The sequence below is a fragment of the Pinus tabuliformis genome, chromosome 3_1, assembly GCF_031772625.1.
Source record: "Pinus tabuliformis cultivar Carrire ecotype Pingquan chromosome 3_1, CPIR1, whole genome shotgun sequence".
NCBI lineage: Eukaryota > Viridiplantae > Streptophyta > Pinopsida > Pinales > Pinaceae > Pinus > Pinus tabuliformis.
The window spans coordinates 738,416,641-738,435,105 of NC_142301.1; the positions used below are offsets into that span (position 1 = coordinate 738,416,641).

Consider the following 18,465-nt stretch of genomic DNA (forward strand, 5'->3'; position numbering starts at 1 on the left):
TTTCTCACAGATTATACTGCAGAGCATAAAACTGCTCATAAATTAACGTAACACACAGGCTTCATATTCCTCGTATATGGCTTCATATTCCTTGTTTTTATTCCAGTTTGTTGCCATTGACCACACACACCAGAGATAAATCATGGAGGAACTTCATTGAAAGCATGGATATATAACATTGAAATAGTAACTGCACATATTTTGAATAAAATTTGTAATGTTTTACGATTGCAAAGAAAATTAAATATGTCAAAATAAAATGTGGAATCTGAATTTGTTTTACAAGACTTAAATTATTAAAGATAATAACAAATCTTCCCAACCATTCAAGATAAATCTGATTTAACTTGAATGCACATATTCTTTATTTCCATTATTTAAATGTTTTAAACTCATGAAAAATAGATATTTCAATCTCAACATATCCTTGATCATTTGACATTGCCCTTGGTTAGTTTTTAAAGGTAATGGCTAAACATTTACAGAAGTTCAAATATTGTAAGCCTTACCATTTCCCTTTCATTTGTCAAGTTTAATTTCCACATTTTTTATCTCAATGAAACATTAAAGGCTACAAACTTCATGGTTAAGATCCAATTGGTAGAAGAAGGATGACTTTCTATGAAGCTCAAACCACTCACAGGACCCTTTAATACCACCATGCTTATTTGGCATGCCTAGGGTCTACAGAACCACAAGATTGACATAATAGATTTCATGCTTCAAGAAAACATAAATACTTCAAGCTCCACTTCCATTACAATTTTTTACACGCACTATATGGTCTACCCTATCCTCTGAGATGGACAGAGGTTCTTTATGAAGACACACCAAATACAACTGAGTGATTTATGGCACAATGATTAAATAATGATAAGCCAACAAAATATGTACTATTCAACATAATATATGCTCACTGAAGGGAAGGATTACTAGCCAAGGATTTAGACTCCAAACACCTAATTGGGAGTTGGTTTATGTGGCCTCAAACCAGATGCACTTGGACTCATATTTTTTCCTTGACTAACCAAGGGAATGCCCGAATGCTTTTGCCCTTTGTGAGGGCTATGTGTCTGTTTGATCTCACTTATACAGGGGCCATATATTTGTTTAGCTTCTGCAATTTGGGGACTTAATGTAGACTCAGATCCATGAATTGGTGTGCAATCACTCAAGCTAGTTATCCGTGGACTATATATGTGTTTGACCTCACCGTGACTTCGTGTAATCATCTCATCCAAAAATTTTCCATCATTTGCAACTGTTCCCATGCTTCCTAGTCTGAACCCCTGAATTCCATCTTCCTGCAATCAATATATGTTACAGTTCAATTTATTATTGTTCATGCTGCAGGGCTTATGAAATAGAATTGAGTAATATTTTAAAATTTTGTTTGATATGTGTCTTGCACTCACTATTATATTGCATGGCATTCCAGGGGCTTCTTCATACTCTGCTGCATCCAATTCTTGAAGATGTGCTCCTTTGAAAAACTTGGGAAGGATATAATGCCTCGCTGGGACTAACAAGTTACAACATGATCAGTAGTGGGAAGAAAACACCATCTATAGGCACCCATGTGATACCAAAACATGCCAACAAATAACATGTTTGGAAAATGGTGAAAGTGGCAATTGTCTTGAAAGGCACCGTTTCAAGAAATGTAGCTTGATACTCCTGAAGTTCTCTGTAACCATTAGTTCAACATTGATCAGCTTTGAAAACTATATTACAAGCATTAAATTCAATCACATTATAGTTTGAATAAAGTTCATACTTGTATCTACGGCTTGGAGCAGTGAAAATAAACAATATCCTTTCCCAAAATTGATTTCCTGGCAAACTCTCTATGGCCATGAAGGAAAGGTAACCCCAAAGCACAAAAGTTGGGATCTTTCTAATGATGGGCATTGCTGCAAGGCACCCAACCACCATCAGAGATTGCAACAAATTATTCAATCGCTTTTCTTTCACCTTAATAGGAAGTAGGTCATCCACGTCCTTGTCAACATTAAAAATTGATTCATCAACTGGGGCATCCATATTCCCAGTACTTGCGGCCAACTGAATTGTGGTCTCTTTCAATTCCTTAAGTGCCTGCACAAATGGTTGGGACATGACAAGACAAATAAATAAAGGGAGAGGAAAATTAGATAAAATGAAACACCCAAACTCAAAAATAAGACCATTACCAAGGCAGGTGGAGGCTGATAAACCAGTGGGGTCTGCATTTTCTCATAGGCTTCTTGCATGTTTCTGTATAATTGCCCTAAGGTTGAATTTTTCTGCATACTTTTCCGGACTGTTGTCACTAACTTGCTAAGCACCAACTGTAACAAAAGTACTTGTGAGTTACTCATCTATAAAATGTCTGAATTGTGTCTTTGCCCTGAGAAGTTGCAATTGATAATTCCAATATATTGGTACCTGATGTTTGAGGGTAGCTAAGCTTTTCGTGTGCATGGGAGATTGAGGAATAACACCATTTGAAGGAGGTATGCCAACAAGACCACATAAAATAGTCTGCCACAATAAAAGGAAAATTTATGAATCCACTAGAGATTTTTTATGGAGGTGAAAACAAAGAATGAAGAGTTAGATCAAGATGTCTTCAGGAGAGCAAGAGCTCTTCCAGAATAGGGTAGCCAGTGATAGTTGAACCTAAACATGAACTCTGACAAAAATTACAACATAGTTCTAAATAATATATATATATACTGAGGTAATTTGCATACCAAAAATCCTAAGAGAAGTCATAATGGTATGAAGAAGGTTTTCTTAAGTTGAATTCCTTTTGTTGGGCAAGTTGGGATGCAACGCTGTGATCAAAATAATAAAGCACTGCAATCATTGTTGCCGGAATGAAAGCTCCAAAAATGTATAACAATGGCACATCAAGCATTTCCTGTGTGGAAAAATAAGTACTGTTATTGCATGGAAACGAAAACAAAAAAGGAAAAAAAAATGGATTCTATGTTTTGAGGTGGTGGATGAAAGGCAAGATCAGTGCCTTATCATGTTTGGGCTATGGGAGCATGCATTTTATGTCAAAGGGAGAATATAAAGAAGGATTATGGGTTATAAGCAGCCAAGGATCATCCCCCTTCCTTGTGTTGTTGCCACCCCCAACCTTCCAAAGTTCAAACCAACTGTCTTCCAATCAGCAGAAAGGCCAACACCACCGTCTTCCAAATCACTGAAGATTTATTGTAGGATTTACTTGGAGATCTTATACAATCCTCAGTAGACAGAGGCTATATGTACTTCCAACTCACCACCGTTCTCAAGAAGTCGTTCCCTTATATAATTCTTTAGACATATTTAGCAGCCAGGGCTCTTTCCAAGAAATGGAGATTTTAAATGTCCCATGCTCACAGCTCTTTAGGAACAACAATTTTTTTCCATGAGACCCTAGGAATATTCTTTTTTCTATTTGTCCCCAGCCCATAGGAATATAAAACTAAGTCTTCTTAGCTATTCCAGGACCTATTTGGGAATAAAGGAAAAAAAAAACTCAGTACACAGGGATGCCATCTTCAATGAGGCGATAAATGCCATTGCTCAGTCCTCTCAGTGAACATATATCAGATAAGTGTTATTTTAAATATTTATTTGAATTACATTATGATTAATTATGTATTTTTGTCTACTACATATGCATGGAACATTAATGGTGTTGTTATATGACTGATGGGGGACGAGAGCTTATTGGTTGGAGGTTTTTGTGGTTGGGTAATTTGACCTGGTTATGTATGGTACTATCATGTACTTGAATTTAGATAAGACAAGGTGCTATGGAGTTGATGCCCCAACTTTGGGGTGACAACTCATTGCTAAGATGATATGAGTAGTGTGGCATATGGTTGGGAGGAACATTTGAGGTCTGCAACTAGTTGGTAAATTTTATCAGATAAGTGTTATTTTAAATATTTATTTGAATTACATTATGATTAATTATGTATTTTTGTCTACTACATATGCATGGAACATTAATGGTGTTGTTATATGACTGTATTCCTATGCATGAGATCATTGCATTATATAATTCATTTAGATATGGAAAACATATGTATAGGAAATAAAAGAAAAGGAAAATTTCTTGAAAAATCAAGTTATAGGGGTAAGTTTCATTACTACACCCTAGCAAGTGGTTGGGGAAATTACATAGTCTTATCAAAGCCCATCTTTGCAATATTTGGGCCATATGGGTTAAACTTTGCTGATAGAGGAAAATCACATATTGTTGGAAATTGTTCGATAAAATTCACAAGTAGCGATATGGATATATTCTCAACTCAAGAGGAAACTGACAGGAATGATAGATATATAGGTTAACTTATTGTTATATACTTAGACTTAGCAAAGAGATGGGTACATTTTAGTAATGGAGCTACTAATTTCATGTAGACAAGAATTTTGGGAAAATAAGCCTTATTGATGGAAAGAAGAATGGGAAAAAAAAATCCATATTATGGGATCACCAATGAGGTGGCAATGTCAAGTGGTAGTGCCATGTGATGGTTGAGTTGGCATGTGGAGGAGGACAGGTGCCATGACTAGCTTCCATCACAGTTCAATGGGATATTAAACCCCCTTTCACCTTGAATTTTGATGTATATTTATACCATCATATCAAGTATATTGTGGCCATTAGATCCATCAGGATGCAATTTTTTGTTAAATCACACACATATTGGGGATCCAATGTATATTTGGGTTGTTGACTCAAGTGGATCTTGGAAATTATATCCATCAGGATGCATCTTTGTGTTAAATCATGTGCATGTTAAGGATTTGATGTAGATCTAGCACATCAAGTCGAGTGAATCATGGTTGTTAGATCCATCAGGATTCATTTTTGTGTTAAATGCATGCTTGGAATCTGATGTAGATTTAGGCCATCCAATTGAGTGGATCATAGTTATTATATCCATTTGGAAGCATCTTTATATTGAACCATGCACATGTTGGACATTTGATCTGGATTTGGGCTATCAAATTGAGTAGATTGTAGCCTTCAAATACATTGGAGGTGTAACTCCCATTTAACCTCCACACATGTTGAGATTCGATATGGATATAGGTCATTGGATCAGTGTAATCGTATTTGTTGGATCTGATCAGGAGCATAAATAACCATAATCTATCATGCATGTTATAGCTCGATGTAGCATGTGGGTCATTGATCTACCCTAGGATCAATTGTTAGATCTATAAGTGTGAGGATCACACACTATCAATTGTTAGATCTACAATTGATCTACTCTAAGATCAATTTTTAGATATACAAGTGTGAGGGTCACACACTATCAATTGTTAGATCTACAATTGATCTACTCCAAGATCAATTGTTAGACCTACAAGTGTGAGAAAACTAGAGAATGAAATTCGCATGTAGTCGCAATGAATAAAGGGCTTCCACATGGAGGGGTGGAAAATGAATTGGGACCCTTCCATATTGGTGGATCTTTAAAAAGGTGCCATGCAAACCATGGGGCCTAGGGGGGACCAAAATTTTAAAAGAAAAGTGGTTGTTTGTGTGCCAAGTGTCTAAGGAGAGACATGCAAAGTTAGTTCATTTCTAATGAAAATAAAATTTATATACACATGAATATACTTTCCAACATAAGGAGAATGCATAGAGAAGGGTTGAAAGTGGTTATTATTGGTTTAGAGTGCATAAAATCACAAAAAATTCAATAAATTTTATTAAAATTTTGTTGATTTTTTTAGCTATCAACTTGTAGAGCATTTTTTAGGCCCTAAACAACATTTGCACATGAAAAAAGCCATGAAAATTGCTTGTACATTTCTCATGTATAAGAAATTTATATATATTAAATAAAATAGCTCGAAGAGAGCCTTCCAACAACATATTACATTTGTGAAACCAATCCACTACAAAGGAATTATAACTGAAAAATACAAGGGAAAAATAAGTTATAAATTCACTCTAAGAGATGTATCTTGCAACTAGGGCTGAGATTGGGGAACTGAAGTAGCCAATAGAAATATCTTGGACAAAGGAACACAACCATGTTGCCGAATTTGAAATTCATGTACACAAAATTTCAAGAAATTAACATAATTTTGTTGTCTAAGAACAAGGAAAATTGGGTAAAATTTCCCACAACTTTCACGAGCGTTAACTTTTATCCCAGAACTTTGATTTGGAAGAATACGAAATTAATGGAAAGCTATTGAAAATGAGAATAAATTTATCATCCCAACATTTTAGTTTTTAGCTGGAAAATTCCTCATGAATATAAAAGTAGGTTGTTGGTAGCATGAAGGACAGAATTAACATGAGGAATCGAAGTATGGAGGATCCTCAGGGTTCCTATGGTCATGCATAGGAGGCCATAAGTATGAATATTAGCATGGAAAATGCTAAAACAAATTCAAATGGGCATGTAAGGGGTAGATTAGAGAGAAAAGAGTAGAAGATACAATGAGGAGTCCCAAAATGGAGGTCTTCATATACAAGGATGATAATTAAATGCTGATGAGGGAAAAACAACATATTAACACTCAAATTTTACATGGCCTAAATAATTTACAAATGAGAATGGACAAGTAATGTGATTCTAGGTAGGAAGAGGAACACCATTCACAATTTAGGGGGGAGGATTCTATAGATTCAAGGCATTCCAGGAGTCCTTGCAGGACTCTAATGAGCATTGTTGATGGATGCCATTGCTCAGTTGGCTTGGCATTCTCTGTTTTATAAATCAAACAGTGTAAGCGGAACTATTTTGAGGAGTGCGGAAGGTTTAAGCATGTCTAGTTCCCATTTTGGGCAAAATGGTGAACATTGAACCTTAGCAAATAACACAGATCCAAAATTATCAAAACCTGCATTTTGCTTTTTATGATCAAAGAAAACCTTTGTCATTGAAGGATCTCCTTTATGATATACCAGTCAAGGGTAAAGCTGGCCAAGTTTCTTAGTGATAACAACATAATCTTATATGGTCTGGTTAAGAAAAATATTCAAATTTTGCTTGGCTTCTTGCTAAAGATATTTCCTCAAGAGGTTTTTCATTTTGCAGCATTCTCAGAAATTTTATAGTCTGGAGTGTCAAAGAAAGTTATCTCAGGAATGTTCTCAACTATGATCAAAAGTCTAAAGACCTACCTATTTTTACTGACATCTAAGTGACAACAATTTTCTCATGTAATTCTTCTTAAAGTCAAATTTTTCAAGGGGTTGTGCTCCAAGTGGGCTATTAGAGCCTGCCAACCCGCAACTTCAATGACCAAAATATTCTAGGCAATACAATCAGTACAAAAGAAATATATTTTATAGATATAGTGTCATCGTGCAATACCTGCCAACAGAAAAATTTAAGCCTGACCAACTTGTAGGACGCTGCAAGTCAGGACTCAGATTTAAAGGTTGTCCTGCCTTTATTACAAAGTTCTATCTAATTTTGTAGCATAAGATATAAGGCTGAGAAACAATGTAGATAAGGCAAGATAATTTTATTTAAGTCTAAATAAAGCCTGACAAATAGGTAAATGGGACTAAGAAGTACAACCAGTGATGCCAATATGTAAGGGAACCCTTATATGGTCTGGTTAAGAAAAATATTCAAATTCTGCTTGGCTTCTTGCTAAAGATATTTTCAGGTTGATTATCTTGGTGCTTATCAAAATACTCCATTATATTCAAAAAAATTGAAGTCACTTTCAAAGAAGGATCTGTAAAATTAATCAATTTGCAATTGTCTTCATCTTGTATATTTTTCTGAAGAGGAAAACAACTATGATCGTCCAGTTTTGATTAGTGCAAAACAAAAGGGTTTTGACCAACTGGTTTCAACTGAAATGGGACTAAGAAGTACAACCAGTGATGCTAATATGTAGGGGCACCCTATGCTACCCCAAAAGCATAAAACAAAATATAACAGGATCAAACAAGAGAACATGAACTAAATATGAGATCAAAAAAGTGGAAAGAGGATAGAGTGCAAGAGATTAACTAGAGGTACATAAGACAGGATGAAGAGGAAAAGGGTAAAAAGAAGAATCTACCATGGAATCAATCACTGAGAATGATCCAATACATTGTCTAACGATATTGTCTGGGCCCTGAAAAGTACCCATGCCTGAGAGGACCTGGCTAGATGATCCTGGGAGGCATCTGCCAAACATGAGCAGACCTTCTCCGCACATTCAAGGGCAGTGAAGTCATGGCTTAAAGTGTGTGCATCATTGAACCTTTTGATGAAAGAAATTCGTAACCAAGCAAGCCACTAATTCTAACTTGTATAAGAAATAATTTGCATTGAAATCTTCTGGCAATTGGAGAGAAAAACCTTGGGATTGGCAGGGTATTGTTCAAAAACACCAATACAAATTGAGAGAAGCCTTACGACAGTGGTTTCAGAGATGCCATTAACATCAACCGTAGGGATATTTAAAATTTCTGAGATGAGAAATCCACTGCTGCTAAATATCTTGGATCATTCCCTGAATGGTTCAACAATGTAGGCCACTTTGCTTGTTAAAAACGTATTGTCAGTGGTTTATCAAAGTCCAAATGACCGGGGTAAATGGCAAGATAATGTTAAATATAAAAAATCCATTGCATGCTCTGAAAAACATAGCAGAATAAGTGGAAGCAGAGATTTAGCCATGGGTAAAATTAAGAGAAAAGAAAATTTTTGCAATGCCCGACATGGTCTAGTCAAATATTATGCATACTAAGGGCAGCTCTAGAGTTGAATATAAAAACAGTCACCGTGGATAAGCTTGGCAGAAAAATAAAGAAACATTCAATACAGTTGAGCATACCTTATAAAGTTCTCATATGTTGAAACACACTCACGTGTTGAATACTATGATATCTGTTCAACTTTTCTATTAGATGTAAAGAGGTCATTATCAGTCATCACTTCCTCAATACTTCCACCATGGTACAAGGCCTCGGCCACAATCAGAATGGACCATTTCTTGAAAAGTCGATATACCATTCAGGTTAATTTTGAAGCCAAATCTTCTTTCCATAAGATGAAATCCAGATCAGCATAATGATACTTCTACATGTTTGTTCAGCTTTAGTTGATTCTCTTTTACTTGTGGGGTAACAGGAAGATGGAGAGAATCTTTAAAAAAAATTGATATCCAACCCTTAAAAAAAATTCATGGTCTCTTGCAACCACAGTTATATATGCTTCCAAACCAGTGGAAGCATTCAGCTTTGGCTGGAAAAGTGATTATCACCCCTGTTCCAATTGCGGGAGGCATGAATCCACCTAATTTTTCCTTCCAGAACAACTAATAATTTGCATCATACTCAGCAACTATCTTCTCCCCTACTTCAAACTTGAAGAAAAACAAGGAATATGAAGCCAACTTACCCTGATTCAAAAGCCGACTACAGATGGGCAGGACCTGCATAAAGGGGCCTAATTTCTTGCACTCAGCCAACAATTTTGTCAAGTACCGGTTGTTGTTGCTGTTGCTGTAGTGGCATGAGACGTTCAGATCCAAGAAACCATGGATACCAAAACAAGAGAAGAATAAGTGGATTGAAAATGCAAGAATATCGCACCGAAACTGCTGCTGCTAACTAGAAAATTAGGATTTGTGAACTATGATCAAAAACCCTATTTCAAAACAATTTTATATAGGATGAATTCGTGAAAACAGGGAGCTAGGGAGCCATATACACCATGAATCCATGAAAACAGGGAGCCATATACATGATGAATCTGGAATTTGTGAAAACAAGGGGCTGAATCCATGAAAACAGGGAGCCACCCTCCATTTGAAAACAAATTAACCTCTGCCCTCCATTTCAAAACAAATCTAACCTCCCAGGACCAAATCGACCCTCACAATTTCACAAACCACTCCCAAATCAGAAAAACCAAACTGTAAATCAGAAATGGCGATTTTGATCTCCAAAACCAGGAGCAAATATCAAAATTGGGCGATTTTAAGGGAATAAAATTCGGTTAGTTTATCCGCCCTGGGCTAAAATAAAAAAATAATAATAATAATTTTTAAATAAAATGAGGGCTAATTATATAAAAAAGGTTTTTATTATTTTAATTAAAAATTCACCCCATTAAAATATAAAAAGCCTTAAATTTTGCCTTTGGGCGATTATTTGCCCCGAAAATTTACCATGGATGTGGCATTGTGTACACATTGTGCAGGTGGTGCCATATACATGTGATGTTGAACACACGTTGTGTAGGTGCTGCCTGTACTGGTGGTACTGTGTACATGTTGTACATATGGTACTGGTGTACGTGTGGTATTGTGTGCATGTCATCCATGTTGTGTTATGGGCATACAGTATTATGTATGTGCATCATGTAGTCGTGGCATTGCAACATGTGTACTCGTTGTGTTGTACTCTGTGTAGGTACATGTATTGGGTGGTATTGCACATCGGGTATAGATGGATGCATTGTATTGTATATACCGGGTGTAGGTGTATGTGTTGTATGTCAGGTGTAGATGCATGTATTGCATGGTGTGCTATGCCATGTGGTTGTATGTGTGTTCTGCACACTATGTGTCTATGCACATGGTTGAGGAGAAGGCATTGGGTGTTTGTTGGGTGTAGCAACTGATCTGGAGTGTGTACAGAATAAAGGCGAAGATAGAAGCTAAGGATTGATGAAAGGATAAGTATCGGTATTGTATTTTGGTTTTAGTATGCATGTGATTTATGATTATGGTCTATGATGATTACATGCGATCTATGATTTTGATCTATGATAGTTAGATGTCATTTATGATTTTGATGGTTATGTTTTGAGCTAACCTAATGTGATATTTTTATACATGTTGATTTGGTCAAATATGCTAGTTTGACTTATTGTGACAGGAAGCGAACATGATTGCAAATATACCTTATTGACGAGCTACCAATGAGGTATGATGTGAATTTATTTTAATTTATTTTAAAACTAATGGAAGCTATGTGCGTGGTATAGGAATCATGAACATGCCCGGTTGGGTAGTTGAAATCAACTACAAGAATTAGCAGCTTCATATGGTGGTTTGGTGGTTGCTTATGGTGGTTTGGTAGTTGCTTTATGATGGTTTAGTATTTTATTTATGTTGGTTTAGTATATGCTTTATGGTGATTGATATATGCTTTATGATGGTTGATATATGCTTTATGATGATTTGATATGTGCTTTATGTTGGTTGATACATGCTATATGATATTTTGATATATGCCTCATGATGTTTTGATATATGCCTTATGATGTTTTGATATATGCTATATGATGATTAGTGTATGATTGATATATGTTTGGTATATGATTTGGCATATGTTTTGGTATATATATTTTGATGATGTTGTTATATGTACACCCGTGTATGGATGTAAATACCGTAACGAGGTATGTTATAAAGCTCCACTCTACAGTATGTGTGTAATGTTATTATGATATCATGTGGTTATGTTATCATGATGTTATGATGTCATATGATTTTTCTTAAGAAAAATGATCATTGTAAATACCGTAATGACCTATTTTATAAAGCTCCACTGTGTAGTATGTTTTCATGTCGTTATGATGTTATGTCTTGAGCAGATCTTTCATTGTAAATACTGCATTGAGCTGGGTTATAAAGCTCCATGAGTAGTATGTCTTCTTTCAGTAGGCTGCTGAGGTATATGTGTGATTGAACACAAAGGATGGTGTTCCCCCAAGGGGGAGGGTTCTGTAACAGCCCTGGTGAAAATTCCATGTAATAAATGTTAAAAACAATAGGGCAGGACATCCTAGGGGATGTAAATTTGGTTGTTTATGGCTAAGGAAATTGGCAAAGGTAATGGCTAAGGCATTAAAGAGGCAAAAAGGTATTTTGGCACATTTATTTATGAAAATAATGGAAATTAGGAGAAAACGAAGGTGAAAGGTCACATTTTTCATGTGAGGAGGAAATTGAAGGAAAATAATGGAAAATGAAGAAAATAGAGGCCTCATTAATAAAAAGGCTTATGAGGATCAGTGGGCAAGGCTTGGTCAGTTCAGTTTTGGAGCTCTCTCATTATTCTCTCTCTCTCTCATACTCTTGGTTACTTAGAGTTTTCTTGGAGCACTCTTGGAGGGTGTGGCATATTTGGATTCTTGGAGCAAGAAGGCAAAGGAAGAGCAGGAAAGCACAAGAGGGCATCGACATCGGCAACTACATCAGATTGCTTGCAAGTACTGAGTTGCATGTATGATTTCTTCACTAGTTTTGGCATGCATGGCACATGCATGTGGCTTCTTGGTTATGATCTATCATTGGCATGGAGGATTGCTTGGATTGACAGTGGATTGCCTAGCCTTGCCATTTCTTGGATAGCCATGGTGATTGTGGGTTTACTTTCATTTCTTTGTTTTGGTTGGTTCTCATTTTTCCATAGCTTGGGTTGAGTTACTAGTCCTAGAAGTCTTGGTTGAACAAACGCTCTGGAGGCCCTATAACAGCGTGGGTTGAGTTACTAGTCCTGGAAGCCCTAGTTGGACAAACACTCTCGAAGCCCTTGGAGGGTTGAGTTACTAGTCTTGGAAGCCTTGGTTGGACAAACGCTCTGGAATCCTTGTATAAGATGTGGGTTGAGTTACTAGTTTTGGAAGCCTTGGTTAGACAAATGCTCTCGAAGCCCTGGAAGGCTTGGATGGAGACCAATCTGATGATGGTTTTTGGTGATGTCTGACCGTGAGGTGGAATCACTGTTTGATGGTGTTGTCCCTTAAGAAACCAATTTCTTGGCTGTGTAGAAATTGTGCTTAAGGCATTAATTTTTATTATTCATGTCACTTATTTGTATGATGTATCCTCAAGTGAAGGGCCTGAAGGACCTGACTTTTAACCCTTAATATTTAGCTGATATGAAAGTCTCAGAATGCCATATGATGCTGAATATAAATGTTGTGTGAAGAATGCTTTGAGAAGTTAGAAATAATATGTTGTTTTTCATAGAAACTATTATCTGTAACTTAGAAGAAATGTAGAAGTAGGAACTTTAAGTATAGGAGCGCTCTTTTAAGGAATTTTAACTTCATTCACATAAGTAAACAAAGACCTACAGCTTCATTACCATACTTAAAGAAAGGAAGACACATAATGACACATAACAGAGAAATTACAAAATCATACCCAACAATGTGTGGAAAACTCTTGATTCTTTCATTAATCATCAATTTATCAAGAATACAATAGCATAGTCTCTAGGTTCTTCAAAATTTGAACCTTTTTCCTATAATTTTTCCTATTTTTTACATCATGGGATAGTTGGTAACTACCAAAACCGGAAAACTTCTTAACTACCTCCTAACTATCTAAAGTAAAAGTTATTACAGAATATTACATTGGAAGGTAAAAGACACCTCATTCTTCTCAAGAAAACAAAATAACAAGAAGTAACAGAAATTAGAGTATGATTGGTGATTGTTGCTCGTTGTTTGAATTTGTGGCTTGAGTATGTGGTCCTGCTAATGCATCTTTGGTCTGCTCTATCATCCATTCCTTGCACTTTCTCCATAATGGTACATTTGACTTTGGTGCTTCCTCTAACTTATCAAGTTCTATTCTGCAAGCTGTGATCCTACCATAAGTAGGCTTGTCAGTAAACAGAGTCTTCACCATCTAGAGAAGCTTAAAATATTTGTTCAAGTAGTTCACAATGGTGGCTCCTTTTAATAATATTGTCTTTTATACATATAATATTCAAACGAGGGGGGAACCTGTAATTAATGTAACTAATTAATGGAGTGGCAGATGAGGTGACAGGGTATGGTGAATGAGGTGGACGGTAATGAATGAGGGTGGCGGATGACATGGAGGAGATGATATGGAGTGGAGCGATGGGGGTGGTCCGCTGCAGGGGTAGGGAGTGTATGGGATGTTCATCGGGCTTGAACCCCCACAACAATCTTAGGCTGTATATCTCGGTCAAACACCTTGACGTCATGGTCAACTGCGAGGGTTGAGCCTGAGTTATAACGTGTGCTCCTTGATCCCTCGGAGAGCACTTTACCTACTTCTTGAACCCATGCTTGCTCATATCTTGTGACACCACTCGAACTTTAACATATGGGTTAGGGCCCCACCTTATATCAGATTTGAAAGCCATCAATAATATAAAACAAATCACTACTTTCAGACTTTCACATTCTCTTTTAATTTTGTTTCTAGAACATAATATTTGGTTTTTTTATTTTTTGTGATAAAATTGAAAATGAAATTTAAATGACGATAGATGCTACAACATCTAGCTCCACCTGGGGATAGTGCTTTTGCCATAGAAGCACTAAGAACCGCAGATTAGTGCCTTCACCTCGGGCATGGAGTCATATATTTCTTTGCCAAATTTAATTCTATGGAAATTGTACAATGAATTCACTCCGGTATCTACAATGACAAGATGCTTGTGCTTCAGAATTGGAAATAATGTTTGAGGTACTTCCCATTCACAGGCAGCTATAAAGTTTCACCATCAATATTCTCCGGAAAGAATGAATTATTTTCCCTTGCTTTTATAATCCTGAATGGGCCATACCAGAGAGGATCAAACTTCCCATGTTTACCCTTATCTTCTCTTCTAGTATCCCACCTTAATGCCAGGTATCCAACTTTAAAATCAATTTCTTTGGCTTTTCTATCAAAAATCCCCTTCATTTTTTATTGATACATAATCAAATTATCTCTTACCTTATCCCTGCATTCACTCAACTCCACTACCTTATGTATCCTTCTTATTAGAGCATTGGGATCTTCTTTTGCCTCCTGAATCATTGCAATCACAGGCTTCACAAGCTGACTATGGAACAGAGCTTGAGTTCCATACACTAACTCAAAAAGGTGATTTGATTGTAGACCTTTTTGTAGTCACTCAGAAAACCCAAAGAGAAAACTTTAATTTCGAATCCCAGTCTTTCTGATTCTCTGCAATACTTTTCTTAAGAATTTTCATCAATGTTTTGTTAGTGGATTCAACCAATCCATTTCCCTGTGGATGACAAGCTGTTGAATGAGATAAAATGGCATTATACTTCTAACAAAAGGAAACAAACTTAATTAAACTGAAGACTTGAGCATTGTTAGTTATGATTTTGACAGGGCATCCAAATCTATTGAAAATGTTTTCCCCTAAAAACTTCATTACCACCTGGTCATTTTCCTTTTTGGTAGGTATAGCTTCTACCCACTTAGTGAAATAATCAGTAGTTGTAAGAACCCACTTGTGTTGTCCACTTGAAGGTGGGTTAATTTCTCCAACAAAGCCTAGTGCCCATTGTCTGAATGGTTTTTTATGAAGAATGGGAGATAACCTCTTCTTCTTAGCAAAAATCTGGCACTTCTGACAGCTTCTGACAAACTTATATATATCACCAAATAGGGTGGGCCAATAAAATCCTGCCTAGATGATTTTTTGTGTAGTAGCTTTCCAACTATAATGTCCACCACATAACTTCTCATGATAATCTTTAATGGTCTTTGTAGATTCATCTTTTGTTAAACATAACAATAAAATTCCCACAGGATCCTTCCAATACAATCTGCCCTCTACAGTCACATATGGATGTGCTTTGATTTTTAATGCTCTATATCTTGTTCTATCCAATGATTGGGGACAAGAGAGAAAACATAAATAATGAACTATGTGCTTGTACCATTCTGAACATAAAAATTTATATTGGATCTTCATACCTGGGTTTGATTTTTCTTCACCTTCTTCAATTATTTCCTCATTTACATGTATTAGCAAGTTTATTCCCAATGCTTGAAAATTTGACTCTCTCAACATCTTTTCCAATCCCTACCCTTCCACAAACTTTGTGGGCTTTATGTCCAGGTCATACTCTTGGATCTTAGCTATCCATTTTCCTCTTTTACCTTCCACATCACTCTAGACTAAGACATCCTTTACTACAACATTTGGCACATAAGCCATGATCTGTGACTGTAGTACATAAGTCATAAAGGCCTTTAGGAATTTTACCAAAGCATATAACTGTTTTCAAGGATATTGTATTTGAGTTCAGCATCTCTGAGAATCTTACTATTGAAAGAAATTGGCTTCTCTTTTCCTTCATCATTTTTCTGTAACAAAACAACAACTATTGAATTAAGTGATGCAAATGAAAAAAATTGAAAGGGCTTTTGATAATCAGGGCTAATTAAAATTGGAGCTCCTTGGAATGCTTCTTTGATCCTGGAGAATTACTCTCTAGCTTTCTTGGTCAAATGTACTTAATTTTCCTTCTTCAACATATTGGTAATCTCTTTTACAATTTCAGCATAATTGGACACAAACCTCCTTAGAAAATTTATTTTTCCCAGAAATTTTTGAATGTCTTTCTTACTCCTAGGTAGGGGTATTTTCTGCACAGCTTGCACCCTTGCTAGATCTATCTTCACTCCATCTCTAGAAACAATGTGCCCCAATAGTTTGCCTTCTTTTAGAGCAAAAATAGACTTCTTAGGATTCAAAGAAAGCCCAAATTTTCTACATTTCTCAATAGTCCTTTTAAGATGGTCCAGATGCTCCTCATCTGACTTAGAGAAAACAATGATGTCTATTGACACCTAATCGTCATGATTGGGTGAATAAGTGTAACTGATGTAAATAAATAATAAGAAATATGAATAGTCACCGGGAGATGAAGTGAACAGTCTCTCCCTCATGTATATAATAAAGACCAACCTGAATGAATATGAATAAATTGATTCGAGGAGTTACTGCCTGGTCTGACATGGTATCAGAGCCAACTCTATTTTTAGCATTCCTTCCCTTATAACTCCTATTCTGCCTATGTTCTGCCCATATTGCATAACTGACACCTTTGAGTGTACTGTGGTGCCCATTCCAGCATCTGATATTGATGCAGACTGACACCAATGATTCGGATAGTAGCACTCCCAAATAAAAACTCCGCTGAGTCCAAAAATTGCAAAATCAGAATTGAAGGCCGAGGAGGGAACGCCACTGCGGGACAAGACTCAACTACTGTGGTGCCATTGTGGCTCTGAGCCGCACTGTTTTCAATGTTTTTTTCATAACACCTCCCTCATGCTGGTATCATTCATAACACCTCCCTCACACTGTTTAATACACCGTTCTTATTATTATGAATGCATTGTTATGAAAGTATATGCTCCCATACCATCGCTCCCATGCTGTCCAACACCTCCCATACTCCATACGACTTGCACACTGTCATATTACGAAGGCCTGCTGCTTCCTGTTATATACGTTGTGTGGCCATACCACTCTCGGGTTACGCACAACAGAATTGTAATTGTGAAATATATGATATCTGCAGACTTCCACTCTGCTCACTCCATACGCTGTGTTAAAATCCTACCACGCTACACTGCTCCTCAGACCATACGACAGCCCTCCTCCAAATGCATGATGGGTTTCAAAGGCACAAAGGCTCACATGGTATTGCCTAAGATTGCCCTAAACCGTGAAGGTTAGGCATGTCGGAAGCCTGCTCTGGTTTTGGATGCTTTGTGTGTGTGGAAAACACACAAAGACCACTGGGCTCAAGGGAAAGACCGTTGGTGTCTAAAAAAAAGGCGTTGAGCATGATAATATATTGGAAAGAAACAATTTTTCTCAAGTTTTTTTCCTTATTTTATTAGTCATTCTGGGTTTATTTCATTCCCGGGAATCATAAGGTTGTGTTATCTAACTTGGTAAAACGTTTGTTCATCTCGTGTTTGAGAAGGCTGTAAAGCTTCGACTGTGCACTCCCTATCTTGAAGTGTTTTTAAGAATGTTCTATTCAGTTTTATAAGATTCATTAGAAAAAGAACAGAGTAATGGTTTGGAGCTCGATGCTTGGCACTTAGTCATTGACTTGGATTGTGACTTGTAGCTGAATGAATCTTGGTGCAGTGGGCCTAGTTTGAATACTCTACATTTTTCATTATAGTACTATGTTTCAATATAGTACTGTCATACCAATGCCCCTTTGAATTGTAATTTTTTTTGCAAAATTACCACCAGAAGTGCATTTCTTCCCAGGAGAAGCATTTTTTACAGCACACAGATTTTACAATGCATTCAATCATATCTATTGTGGGAATAGTTCTCACTGGCAAGGAGAACTATCCTAAGTGGTCCCGGATGATAAAACAAACCATCATTTTCAATGAGTTGTGGAAAGGAGTGTGCGTTGGAGACAGAGACAAAGAGCCAGAATGTAAGAACTCTGGACACCACATATCTCCACAATGGTATGATATTGTCCACTTTGGGCCTAAGCCCTCATGGATTTGTTTTTGGGCTTTACCCTAAAAGGCCTCATACCAATGGAGATATTTGTCCATCCTTATATACCCATGATCCTCCCCACTTCTAGTCAATGTGGGACTTTGTTCGTATACCCAACAATCCCCCCCTCGAACAAAGGACCATCAAGCCTGCCCTCAAACGATTATCCATCCGTCCACTCTCTACCAACTAGGATTCTCCGCTCCAAT

General features: G+C 36.7%; 1 pseudogene; it reads right to left on the minus strand.

Moving 5' to 3' along the window:
- Nucleotides 1–959: 959 nt before the first annotated feature.
- LOC149189459 (putative boron transporter 2) overlaps nt 960–18,465 on the minus strand; it is a 37,640-nt pseudogene continuing 20,134 nt past the window's right edge.